The sequence below is a fragment of the Canis lupus genome, chromosome 11 (assembly GCF_048164855.1).
Source record: "Canis lupus baileyi chromosome 11, mCanLup2.hap1, whole genome shotgun sequence".
In the NCBI taxonomy this organism is placed as follows: Eukaryota; Metazoa; Chordata; class Mammalia; order Carnivora; family Canidae; genus Canis; species Canis lupus.
The window spans coordinates 12,782,545-12,795,936 of NC_132848.1; the positions used below are offsets into that span (position 1 = coordinate 12,782,545).

The 13,392-nt window shown below is 42.5% G+C and overlaps 1 pseudogene; it reads left to right on the forward strand.

Moving 5' to 3' along the window:
• Positions 1–1,592: 1,592 nt before the first annotated feature.
• On the forward strand, positions 1,593–11,098 carry LOC140642510 (MICOS complex subunit MIC26 pseudogene; annotated as a pseudogene).
• Positions 11,099–13,392: the final 2,294 nt, after the last annotated feature.

The following is a 13,392-nucleotide window of genomic DNA, read 5'->3' on the forward strand; positions in this document are numbered from 1 at the left end:
TCATGTACAAAGGGTCAAATATATTGACCCATCTTCCCCTAAACCTTAGCAAGCTTGACTAATGAAGAATCCTTTAGGAATATTAGGTATCCAATTTTTCTGGTATCCAATTTATCCCTCATTCTCAAGGATTCTGAATCAATGTTGGAAAAATTGGTAGTGTTGGATGTTTATAAGTTGTAAGACTAGGATCTTAAAGCTCTTTGTTATTTTATGAAAGAATCATTATTTTCCATCAGCCAGCCTCTTAAATTAACATCATTTTGAGGTCTAGCCAGTTCAAAGACTGCAGAATCAACTGTCATGCCAAGTGTTTATAGAATCATGTTTCCAAGCACCTGTCTATGAGGTAGCTTAAGACAAATGGTAGCTCCCACCAATGAAGACACTATCGCAAAGTAGTGGTTTCCCGTAAAGTCGCCGGTTGACCAACATGCCAGAAAAGGCTCTCTTACCCCTCTTAACCCCTCAAAGAGTTCAGTAAACCCATCTAGATCTGTGTCTCCGAGAGGCCTCCCCACAATCTTTCTAAAATTCTTAAATTATAATTCTCAGTTTTTCTCTGCTTGGGTCCACATAGGTAACTCTGTCCTACTCAGTTGATCTGGACACAAGACCAGCCCTGACGCAAGTTTTTTTAAAAGACAAAAAACCAACTTCCACCAAATAGGAAACCAGTTCCTTCATTTCAGCTAAGATTTGCGCGGGAGGGAGGAGAGGAAGTCTCAGGCCCCCTTGTCTCTCCTTTCACTGAGCTGGGAAGTCCCTGCCAAATTGGTCCCTTTGTCTCAGGAACATTCCGCCCACACCGTAGGCCCTCTGGGGCTCTCTTCTCTCCCCTCTCTTATCAGGGTATTTTTCAAAGTAAGTACATCCCCCTTTCTGAGAGAAATTTTGGTGCAAACTGCTAATAGGATAAACATTCCTCTGCCTCATGCCACTTGATGCACCTGTTGTCATATTGGGGCCACTTAGTGTTGGAAGAAACTTCAGGAGGTTTCGTGTATTTGAGAGCTTGCTGAGCCTAACTTATACCAAATATAAAGTATTTTAAAGACAAAGTGGTGCCACAGGGAGGGGTGCTTAGAGGGGAGGAACTAACAAGTGGTTTTCCACATTTGCTCAAAGGGGAGGCTGTTGATCTGTGAGGTTTGTCACTGCTGCTTCCAAAGACAATCACACACATGCATACGAACATAAAAGAGCAGGCCTTTTCACTTTCTACAGGATCATATTTTGCTGCAAACTGTGACCCCGCGTAATGAGCTTTTGACACATTTCTTTTAAGTTGCTTGGTATAATCGTAGGGTTTTGCTGTTTTCAGATCTTCCTCACTTAATTGAGGGATTGCCACACACAGATGACATCAGGAATTCCTGAGTTTCTTAGAAACAGCCTCTATCTACTTAGATTGTGAGAATGGCTTTTTTTTTTAATTTTTTTTTATTTATTTATGATAGTCACAGAGAGAGAGAGAGAGAGAGGCAGAGACATAGGCAGAGGGAGAAGCAGGCTCCATGCACCGGGAGCCCGATGTGGGATTCGATCCCGGGTCTCCAGGATCGCGCCCTGGGCCAAAGGCAGGCGCTAAACCGCTGCGCCACCCAGGGGTCCCGAGAATGGCTTTTCTAAAGGAAATACATTTATCTGAAAGCCACAGAAAATTTCTAAATACAGGGTAGCTTCCTGAAACAGCAGGAGTTAGTGCCTTTAGGATACTGTATTTGTATGATATAATGAAATTTGATTCCTTTGAAATTGACAAGTACATATAAGTTAAGGAAAAACTGACCCATTTTTTTTTTTATGGAAACATTTCATTGTGATCTTAGCTTTTACATCATTACATGCTCCTTGGCTAAGTTGATAATAGGCATGTAAACTGTTTTATGCAATTGAAAGGAACATAATTTTCACATAATTTGGAGGTGTGATTATTACTCAAATGTTTATGCACAATTATGATAAACAAACGCCCATAGAATTAATTCAGCTGGGCTTGTATTTCTATGATCAAGTCCCCTCTATCCTTTCTTGACCCCTGCTTGGTAATTTCTTCTGACTCATTTTAATCATGTTTTATCCTCACAGTGCTTCTTAATAAGAGTCCAATCTTGCCATCTCTCTGCCATGAAATGCTGTTCGTGTAGTTTGATCTGTGGACCTAAATGATCTCTGCGCAGATTTGTTTGTCTCACGTGGATAGTGACTGATTATACTATTTCTGAAACAGTTCTCCTTAGCAAATGCCCAAAAGGACTATCAAAGGTATTAATAATAATAGAAATGACTCTCTCTACCTCTGTTTAACCACCTCATGGAAAAGCAAGTGCAAGAATGCAACCCAGAGGAAACAGAAATGACCATTTTCCCAGCCACACTGCTCAGAACTTAAGATGTCTGATTTCCACAACTGTGCATGTTTTCATGCTCCCAGGGCCCCTCCCAGCTCCATAAAAATCAGGCACCCAGGGAAGACCCCAGCACAGTAGGATCCAACCTAACTAGTGCATGTTTAAAATATAAGGTGACATTTAGATGTCTAGAATATCAGAAATACACCGTGAATTTATCTTTAGGGCAGCGGAGCATTCAAACACTCAACCTGCCTCCTGACAATACCTGCAAGGAGAATATGCTGACTATAACAGGTGAATTTCGAGAAGACTGAAGACCAGTTGCAACACACTGAGTATTGTTAAAATGCGGATTCTGTTCCCTTACATAGACAGTTACTAAACACCTACTGTATACAGGTATCATGAGGATCACAACATAAGTAAAATAATTCTTGTCCTCAAGAAAGGCATATCCTCATAGAGAATGGAAAGGATATCAGTTGTAAAAATAACCCTGACAAATATTTGCTGAGTATTTACCATGTGCCAGATGCTCCACATGCATTACCTCATGGAATCTTCATGGCAACTGTCTAGAAAAATGATTGAAGAGGACAATGCAGGTGAAACAAACAATTTAACCATTACTTCATGAAGTAGATGGTCTCTTTTCCAAGGCCTGCAAAAAGGGGTAGAAGGCAAGAATCTTTTATAAGATTAAGCACAAAGGTCTAGAAAGAGAAAAGTAGAAAATATCTGATTGTCTGGGGCTGCATGGTCAACCTTGTTTGGGGTAAGAAGGCTCAGAGTTGGCTTGGCCCAGAGTTTGGGGCCAGCTGACTGAATATGCTGGCTGTGGTCAAGCAGAACCACTTACAGGTACACAAAAGTGAACTTAATTTTGGTTTTGCTGATGTGACACCTTGGCCAGGAGTGGCTCCACCTCGGGCCTAGAAATTTATTTCAACCCAACCTTAAGATATAAAAACTGTTATTATCTTTGTTTGCAGATGAGAAGACAGAGACAGAGGGGTAAAAAATATATATATGTGCCAAGGCCAGAAGAGAGTGTGAAGCCAAGATTCAAATGCTGCATCTGCTGTCAGCATTTCCATCCCCACGTCATGCACTATACTGTGCCCATGATCATCATGTAGGGACAGAGTCAGGAGCACATGAGCAGAGAGAGCAAGGAGGGAAACGTTGAAAACCTTGCAATGCTCTCATATCTCTCTCTCTAACACACACACACACACACACACACACACACACACACACACACAAAATGTCCTTTCATTTGAACTAAGAAAACTGAAAGCATTATTCAAAGAAAAAATGAAAGGAAAAACATGTCCCCATTCCATTCTCACCTCTAAATATCATTTGTCGATTTATTTTAACAAAAGGGTTTTAGGACTGAATTTCCCTGATCATCGCTTAGGTTTATCACTTTATACATGGAGCCAAAGCTTCCCTCCAGACTCTCATTCTGACAACTTTTATAAGGAAAATGGACTCTATGAAATAGAAATCATATTAAACGTGCTTATTTTATCCTAGAGACTTCAACTATCCGATATTCTAGAATTGTTGATATTTGATTTCTAACCATGGTCTCCTATTTTAAGGGCAACGTTCCCAGTGTCTTCAGCATAGGTGACTCTCACACATTAGGACTAACAGCTGGATTGGTGGGCTGCCTTTATTGAATTTAATACCCAAATAAATTAAGGTTTCTCAAAGTTGATTTAAATCCCCATTAGGGACCCCCACTGGAGCCACCTCTACCAGCAACATGTTCAAGGTAATTCAGAGGTCTGTGGGGCCAGCCAGCCTGAGTCTGCTCCCCCTTAAAGTCTATGCATCACCTAAAAGGGACTCACCTCACAAAACTTCTGTGAAGGTTAATGAGCTTTCACTCTACTCGGTTCCTGAGGGTCAATCTAAATATGTGGAGGAGCCAAGGACCCAGCTTGAAGAAAGCATTTCACATCTCCGCCAATACAAGTTGGTGTCAGGAAATATACTCACAAACGAAGCCCAAGATTCAGAGCTTGGTTCCATGGGATTAGACAGCTATGAATATCTCCAAAATGAACCTCCTGGATTTTTTCCAGGACTTTGGAAAAAACCACTTTCACAGACAAGGTGGTACTGGTTTTGCTGGTATTGTTAGACTTCTTTTGGCCAGAGGGTCAAAAATAAAGAAGCTGGTGTATCCACCTGGGTTCATGGGACTAGCTGCCTCTCTTTATTATCCACAACAAGCCATTGTATTTGTCCAGGTCCGTGGGGAGAAATGATATGACTGGGGTTTACGAGGATACATAGTCGTGGAAGATTTGTGGAAGGAGAACTTTCAAAAGCCAGGAAATGTGAAGAATTCACCTGGAAATAAGTAGAATGCTCCATACTCTGCCCATTTTAATCAGTTATAGATAAATGTTGGAAACTCCATGCATTTTCTACAGAAAAATGACAGAGAAGTCAGTGCTGAATGTAGTAAGTTGGCTTTCTTCTTCAGGAAAAACTATACCAGGCTTCTTTGTTATCTTGGGTGATGCCATACTACCAGTGGACTAATCGGAATTCCTTTCACCTAGAGATAATGTCCGGCAGTAGAACTCCTGGTTCTCATGTTGCTATTTATGTACATAATTAAAATTCTGAATTAAAAAAAATCCCCATTAGGTAAACACTGGTAACACAGAGAAGAAAATTAGATCTCTTTCAATTGATTCGATTCCCAGATTTGTTACTGAAGTCATTCATGATTTTTTGGTTTAACTCAGAGACACACAGATAGCTAGTTAATGCACACAGTAATATCAACATATGATTTAAAAAAATAAAGAGAAACAAGATATGAGAAGAAATCAGCCCTAGCAACAGAAAATAACACAAGTAAACAAGGCAAGCAGTAGTCTCCATGCTCACCGGCCTCAACAATTTCCTTTATGGCACAGATACACATTTCCGCCAACAACAAAGTCAACTGGTGCTACCTCTTCACAACTTCCTGCCTTCCTCTTTCCTTCCCTCGCCCCCCTACCAGAGCAACCCCTGTGGGTGGCCCTCTGTCTCAGCACAAGCTCTTCCTCAGCTCAAACTCTTTTCCTGCGCAGAGCCGAGGAAGAGGCCAACCAACAGGTGTTCCCTGGATAACCATGCCCTTGCTTTTACAGGGCCACATCCCAGCAGGAGGAGGGACAGACCCTATTAGGTTGTGTAGGAGCACAGACTGCGTGGTCACCCCGCCTCAGAGCAGCCCGGAGATCTGGACTCTCACTCCCTCTGTAGCCTTGGGTGTAACATTAAAACTGCCCCCTCCGCCTCCGTGTCCTCACAAATAAAACCTAGACAATGCTTACCCCATAGTTTTCATGTGATTTAAATAAACTTTGTTTAAAAAGCTAAGTATCAGATGCATGGCAATGCTCCCCGGCCTCTATTCATACATCTTTCTTCCTCCTTCCTATGGACGCCTCCCAGGTCCCCGAGACTGTGGACTATATCGAGGGATCTTTGCTCCCTAAATCACACTACCTCTTCTGGGTTTTTCCTACTCCGTCCCTCCCTTCGGCCAACATGACCTACCCTCACACTCCCAGAGAATGTGATCTCCACCCATGGGGGTTATTTCCCGTTCCTTTTCTGCATTTGGTCTTTGATTAAAAACAACCTGCGTCCGCCCAGCCTCTGCTATGGTCTCAACATGTGTGTCCCTCCAAAACTCATATGCTGAAACCTACCGCCAAGGTGATGGTGTTTGGAGGTGGGTAATTGGGGAGATGATTAGGTCATGAGGCTGGATCAGTGCCCTTACAGCAGGGACCCCAGAAAGGGCCCTCTGTACTTCTGCTATGTGAGGACATGGCAAAAAGCCATCTTGAGCCAGGAAGCAGGCTCTCCTCGCACCCAGGATTTGTCGGCACCCTGACCTTGGGTTTCCCAGCCTCTGGAACTATGAGAGATAACTTTCTGTTGCTTACATAAGCCATCCATCCGGGCAGTGGTATTTTTGTTATAGCAGCCTGAAGGGAGTAAGCAGCCCCTAACAGTTCACAAAGCACCATCATAGCCAAGCCCTCATTTGTTCCTCCTCATGTTCCTACAACAGAGGCAGGATGGGTATTATTGCTCTTCATTTTATATATATTAAAAAAAAATCAAGGGTCTAAGCAATGAAGGGATTTTCTCAAAATGGAGAGAGAAAGAGGTAGAGTCAGGGATTGGTGCCAGGTGGTCTTCTGCCTTGAGATCCCTTGTTCTTTTCCAATGTTTTGTTCACTCTACATCTATCTGTTGAGTGCCAGCTTTGCCATTCCAGAACTGGAAATACATCAGAGAGCAAAGCAAAGTCTCTGCCAACGTGGAGCTTCCATTTTAGTTACAAGGGACTTACTGGAAATAAATTCTTATATAATAACATAAATGACTTGTAATGTCGGAGAGTTGTAAGTGCTCAGTGCTCAGAAAAAAACACTGAAGCCGGATAGGGGATACATAGAAAGGTGAGTGGGGGTGAAAGAGGAGGCTCTTTTAGGTAGGGTAGTCCCGAAAGACATCCCTTCAGCAGAGAGCTGAAGAAGGTGGGGGGTGGGCTGGGTGAGCATCCACAGGCACAGCATTGCAGGCAGAGGGAACAGCAAGGACAAGAATCCTGAGGTGAGCGCGTCTTGGAGGGATTAAGGAACAGCATGTCCACTGAACACTGGTTTTATTGGTTGTTATTAGGTGTGACTTGAAAGAAGCACTTTGTAGTCCAGTAACTTTCCGAGCCTCTGGGTAAAGCAGAAATTCTGAGAGCCTCTAAAACACCAAAGCAGTCGGTGAATCTTCTCGAGTAAGCTACAGTGCACGGCGTTGCACAATGTTATTCAACCATGGAAACCTTTCCTCAAGGAGCATCTCAAGGGATTATTGTTCCACAGAACACTCTGGAAAATGCTGCACCACACCCTGCTTTTACTGGAAAGAGGAAGCGGGGCTAGGAACTAGAACCTCAGGCACTGTGTGCAGGCGGGGAGGACACAGGACACCTAGAGAGGCCCCGAGGTCCGCCGGGCGCGGCCAGCCAGGCCTGGGCCTTGTCAACCCTGAAACTACCCTTGGCGCCTAGTTCCTGCCTGACCCTCCGGGCTGTTCCGTCATTTGCCCTGGGCCAGTGGGTTCCAAGCCCTGCTGCCTGCCTTCGTGCTGGTACTTGGGGAAATCGGAGCAGTGGGGGGCGTTCAGCTGGGGCTCCCCGAGTGATGGGTGCAGTCGGCGGGGGCGGGGGGGACTCCCCGCAGCCCAGGGAGGGGAGTCCCACTCCCACCCCAAGAATGAAGGGTGCAGTCAGGGGGGGCTCCCCGCAGCCCAGGGGGTAGGAGTCCCACCCCCCCCAGAGTGAAGGGTGCAGTCGGGGGGGGGGGGCTACCCGCAGCCCGGGGATGGGGGAGTCCCACCCCACCCCAAGAATGAAGGGTGAAGTGGGGGGGGCTCCCCGCATTCCGGGGGGAGAGGAGTCCCACCCCAACCCCCAGAGTGAAGGGTGCAGTCAGGGTATCCCTGCAGCCCAGGGGGGCGAGGAGTCCCACCCCACCCCCAGAGTGAAGGGTGGGGGGGAGCCCCCCGCAGCCCAGGGAGAGGAGTTCCACCACCCCAGAGTGAAGGGTGCAGTCAGGGGGGGCCTCCCCACAGCCCAGGGGGGAGGAACCCCCCCCCAGTGAAGGGTCGGTCGGGGCGGGGTGGGGGGGACTCCCCGCAGCCCAGGCCAGAGATCCGCCCTTGTACAGAGCTCTGAGCCCCCGCTGCCAAGGACACTTCCAGAAGCCCCTGCTGCAGCCAGGTGTGGAGGGGGCTGGAGGGAGGCTCCCACTTGTCCGGGAGGAATGCTGGTCACTGCCCCCCTTGGGAAGGACTCCCCAGGCCTCTGCAAGCCACGAAGCCAGGAACTGAGTGGGAAGCAGCTGGGGTGGGCCAGCGGCGGAGACAGCGGAGGGGACAGCAGAGGGGACAGCCCAGAGAGCGCAGGAGAGGCCTGACCCCGGGGAGCCCGCAGAGGGCAGGGGGCCGCTGCCCAGGGAAGGCTGGGACAGCAGTGGCCGCCGGGGCTGTCACCCAGCAGGCTGGGCCAAGGCACATCAGAAGAGAGCTAGCAGGAGCCATCGGTTGGTTTTTCAAAAAATAATAAACTGTATAAATAGATGTCCATGCCAGTCGTTGCTTACTCCTAAAATAAATAAAAGGTAAGTGATCAAGTGAAAAATATTAAATGAATTCTTTCTTTCAGGACCTTTGGAGAAATCTTGCCCAAAAGATCTGGCGAGGAGCCCCACCACAGATGAGCAGATACATCCCAGGTAAAATGACAGTTTCTTTCATTGTGCGGCCTTGTCATCGGGGTTTTAAAAAACTCAACTTAGGACTACGTGTATACACAGCTGAAAAATTCTACTGAAAACGGCAACTGCCCCAGGCCAGAATTTGTGGGCATTTTCTCTTGAAGTGATGGAAAAGATAAAATTGAAGGTAAAAGAACTATTATAACTTTTCTTGAGGGTTGAGAGCTTGCTGAGCACCAGACATTTTGCACACAGAATTGTAACGTGTACTACCAGCTAGCATCACCGTGCCTATTTTACAGATGAAGAAACTGGTTAAGCAATAACATTAGTTAAGAGACTGGTCTGGGATGCAGACCCAGACCTCTCTGACTGGAAAGTCAGGCTCTTTCTGTGATCACAAGCCGTGGGTGTTATCACATCGATAGCAGCATAAGGCCCTGGGAACTGAGCACTTGGTATTCTCATTCTCTTATTGGTCAAACTGCTCTTTAATTCTGAAGACCCTTCCAGAAATAGGTAAAAATTCAATCAAATAACTACCAAACTGGGCTTTGCAGGGTCTCTGTGAAACCCTCCTACATCCTCATATACTTGATCACTTAAGGGATCAATTTGTTCTGCTTCCTGCAACATATCTTCCCAGAGCTGAATGTCACTCATGTTCTTAAATAAAGATGAACAAAATCCTTTCTGTTTAATTTGCTTTCATTTTAATAGCCAATTATTCAATTTGTAAGCCTACTAAGTGTGCCAGCCACATCTTCCCACAAAAAGAGGAAGAGAGGATCGGTTTCCAAGAGCAAGCAGCCATTGCTGTTACCTATACATTTTGTTCTTGACAGGGCAGTACATTTATAAATTTTTCAGCTGCATATCTGTTGACACATCACCAGGACTGAAAACAGTGCCTACACTCACCACCTTAGTGATGATTCCACCAATACATAATTCACATAATCCCTTAGGGTTGCCTATATAATCTAAATAATCCAACTTCAGTCAACAAATGGTTGTTGTGTAAAAACACAAAAGAGAAAACATGCTTCAGCTATGTCAGTATAACATGCACGATGATATTAATTTTCCTATCATAAAGAGTGAAGTTTTATGAAAACTTTTTGCAATAGTTTTTATTGGTGGTCTCTATTCCCATACCATAACCCTCAGATTGAAAATACCTACAATTGGGCAGAAAAAAATCTAAAATTGGAAGAGAAATTGAGGTACAACATTAATTCACATACATATTAACCACCAAGAAAGTTAATAACCAGTATGCAGGCTGGAATCTAGTTCAATTTCAGTTCAACATTAAAGCTACTGCATAAAAATTCCTTTGTAGTAAAATGAGCTTTAATTTTTAGAGGCTTTGTAGCCATTCTTGTAATCATCCAAGGTCAAATGCAAAAGGAGCAAAAAAGAACAAAGCTTGTCTATGTTTGCAAAAAAAAAAAAAAAAAAAAAAAAAGTGGCAAATTTCCTTTCAATCTTTTCCCCTATTTCAACAAGATGAAACCAAGCCTCTCCAGCCTAGTTCTAGGCAACTATAGCCACACTTACTTGCCTACCATCCAATTCATTGCAGCTTTAAATGATTTATTTTAACATTTGGATCCAAAGTAACATCCTTTTTATGCATAGGTAGAGTTACTTTGTGCTGTAATTAGGATAATGGAGCAACTTCCCTTTGTCCTTGATAATCTGAATACCACTTTCCCAAAATGCGTTTCTCTGGGTAAAGATATTGCACCCTATTCAAACGTAAACATTCACTTTTTATCATGCATTGGGATCACCTGTAGGGTGACTATAACCACTTACAATTAACAGTTTGGTTGTTTGATGAAGCCATTTACAGGAAGGAAAATAGTTTCCCTGGTGTTACCCTTGAGAATACTAACACTGGGGTCTAAGCACTCAATGTCGTCGTGTTTTGCTGGAAGAGGGCCGTCCCAAGTTAAATAAGGAGAGTAAAATACATAGGTGTGTCCTAGTCAATACTTGGATAATCAAAAGGTAAACAACTCTTCTTGAAATCATGGCTAGTTAATATTTATATTTTGATATCTTTAGGCCTTTCTCTTCTTTCCTTTCCTTTATATATGTTTTTAGTTCCAACTTCTCCTCCCTAATTGCTGTGTAAGACTCTTCCCTTGAATCTTACTCTACTCCTCTAAAAATCAGTTATTTCTAGAAAAAAAAATCATTTAGGTCATCAATCTTTTCTTTGTTTTAATTCTCAAAGCCTCTCAGAGATCAAGAAAGAGCCATTTTACTTTTTTCTTTCTTTCTTTCTTTTTTCAGCCTCTTGTCATTGAAAAGTTTTTCCTGAATATCAGAAAGGGAGACAGAACATAAAGACTCCTAACTCTGGGAAACGAACTAGGGGTGATGGAGGGGGAGGAGGGCGTGGGGTGGGGGTGAATGGGTGACGGGCACTGAGGGGGGCACTTGATGGGATGAGCACTGGGTGTTATTCTGTATGTTGGTAAATTGAACACCAATGAAAAATAAATTTATTATTAAAAAAAAGAAAGAAAAGTTTTTCCTGAATGGGATTATAAAAATTAATGTTAATATTTGGCAAAGTAATGCTATTAACACTCTTCCCTCCCTGACCCCCACAAAACAATGTCATATTCACAGGATAATAGCAGGATTTATTGCAAAATATTAATTCATGGTGATATAATCCAGTAAGAAGATGCACATTTAAAGTGGCAGGATGCATTATGTCACTGAGACTCTACATGTTACCATGGTTGGAGACAACACATCAAAGAGCCAAATTTAATGTCATTTGTGAATATGGCTGCTACCAGTCATAATAAGACCTTACTCCATAGGAGGGAAAATGTTTGACAATGTGCTTTCTTCTAGAACCAGGAAGGAAAGGGTAGATTTGATTTTGGATTGCCTCTTTGATCCTTCAAATCTCAGAAAAAGGGAATTTAAGTCTGAGTTCCTTTGAAAGCATCATCCCATCAAGGAGAATTTAGTAAATAATGTAGTTATTTCTCCCATACTGCCCAACCTAATGATTGAAGCCCAATAGAAGAGGAAGCCTTGACTGCACCAGTCCTATCAGCGACAGAGCACAGAAGCATATTCATATTATTCAATCATCAAATGTTACAATAGTAGCACCACAAAAAAATTTAGTTTAATAACCTAACATCATCTTTCTTAAATTATTAAAATATTACTGAAGAATGGTTTAAAATAAACGGCTGATGAGGAAATTTTCTAAGAGGAAAAAATTCTACCTATTTTTGTGGCTCCAGATGATTTTCAGTATATTTGCCAGCTAATGCATATCACGAACCTACCTGATTACATAAATTTGACCCTCATTATTGTGGTTTCCTTAATTTTAAAATATGGTGAACAAGTGATTTCTCATCCTGGCTTTAATAGTGTCACAGTTAACCTATCCCCATATTTCTTTGTCTGTTTACAAAATGGATGCTTTATTTTTTTCAACCTTTCAGCTTTGCTGGAAATGCTGGGCAACAGGAAAGAATTGAGTTCATGACTCATCAGCTTATTAGGCCACTCTTCCCAGTGACTAGAAATGCTGCATCAGTCTCCTTTTTATAGTGCTGATAAAGGAAGGTAACCTGTGCGAAGGAGTTAGTTAAATGATTCGAAATGTCATTGCCCAACACTGGAGATGTATTAATTTGTAGTCCTGTAATTAGAAAACAGGATATGAAGTCATTAGAGGCTGGCTGGCCAGCTGGCCAACCAAATAATATACCATTATAACAGCAAAAGGAAATGTCATACAGCTCTTCCCTAAGTGCATCATAAGACTTATTTTGCAAATGCTTTTCTCTTTCATTGGTTCATTTGTAGCTTTTATTTGCTTTAGCTTCTAGCTAAAACATACTTTACAATGACCGTATTCTTTCTGTAAATTATCTGTACTCATTTCCAAAGGACAGTTTCTTTGCTTAGCAATATGAAGTAACATTTGTGGTCACTGTGGAAAGTAGCACAGTTAATGAGATTACTGCTAAATCAATAACACAATGAAATGCAGGGAGACTCTAGTTCTACGCATATCCCTCTCATGACATTATTTGACACGTTGTTCAATCACACTCTATGATCACACTGTTTCAAATAGCTATATAAACCACACAATATACAGATATTATACAAATTGAGATTCATAAACATACAAAACAAAATGAATTAGGAAATCAAAATCTATATTTAGGCATTAAGGCGAAAAATATTTTGGTAAAATTCCAAAAATGGTGTTGAAACATGATTTGACAGAGGTACTGGCAGATGAAGCATCATTCTGCATTTAGTGATCCTACCCATAAGAAACACATGTGATAAAGTGAATATACATTAGAGATTCTCTAAAAAAAGAGGAGTAAAAGAATGTATGTATAACTGCATCCAGACCTAAACAGAAAAAAACAAGTAGCGTTGCCATAACGTTAAAGAGTGAATTTTATTAATCCTTGAAAATGAGAGAAACATTGCTTTAAAAATACTGGAATAAAATTAAATATTTACTATGGAAAAGATACAGCTTTGAGTAAGATAGCATAGTCCATTAAAAAAGGTGTGGGCAAAACATATTTCAGTCATCTTGTGATCCTAAGTATAAAGAAAGGAAGGAACAACAAGAACAAGACTTTTTTTTAAGATTTTATTTATTTATTCATGATAGACATAGAGAGATAGAGAGAGAGAGGCAG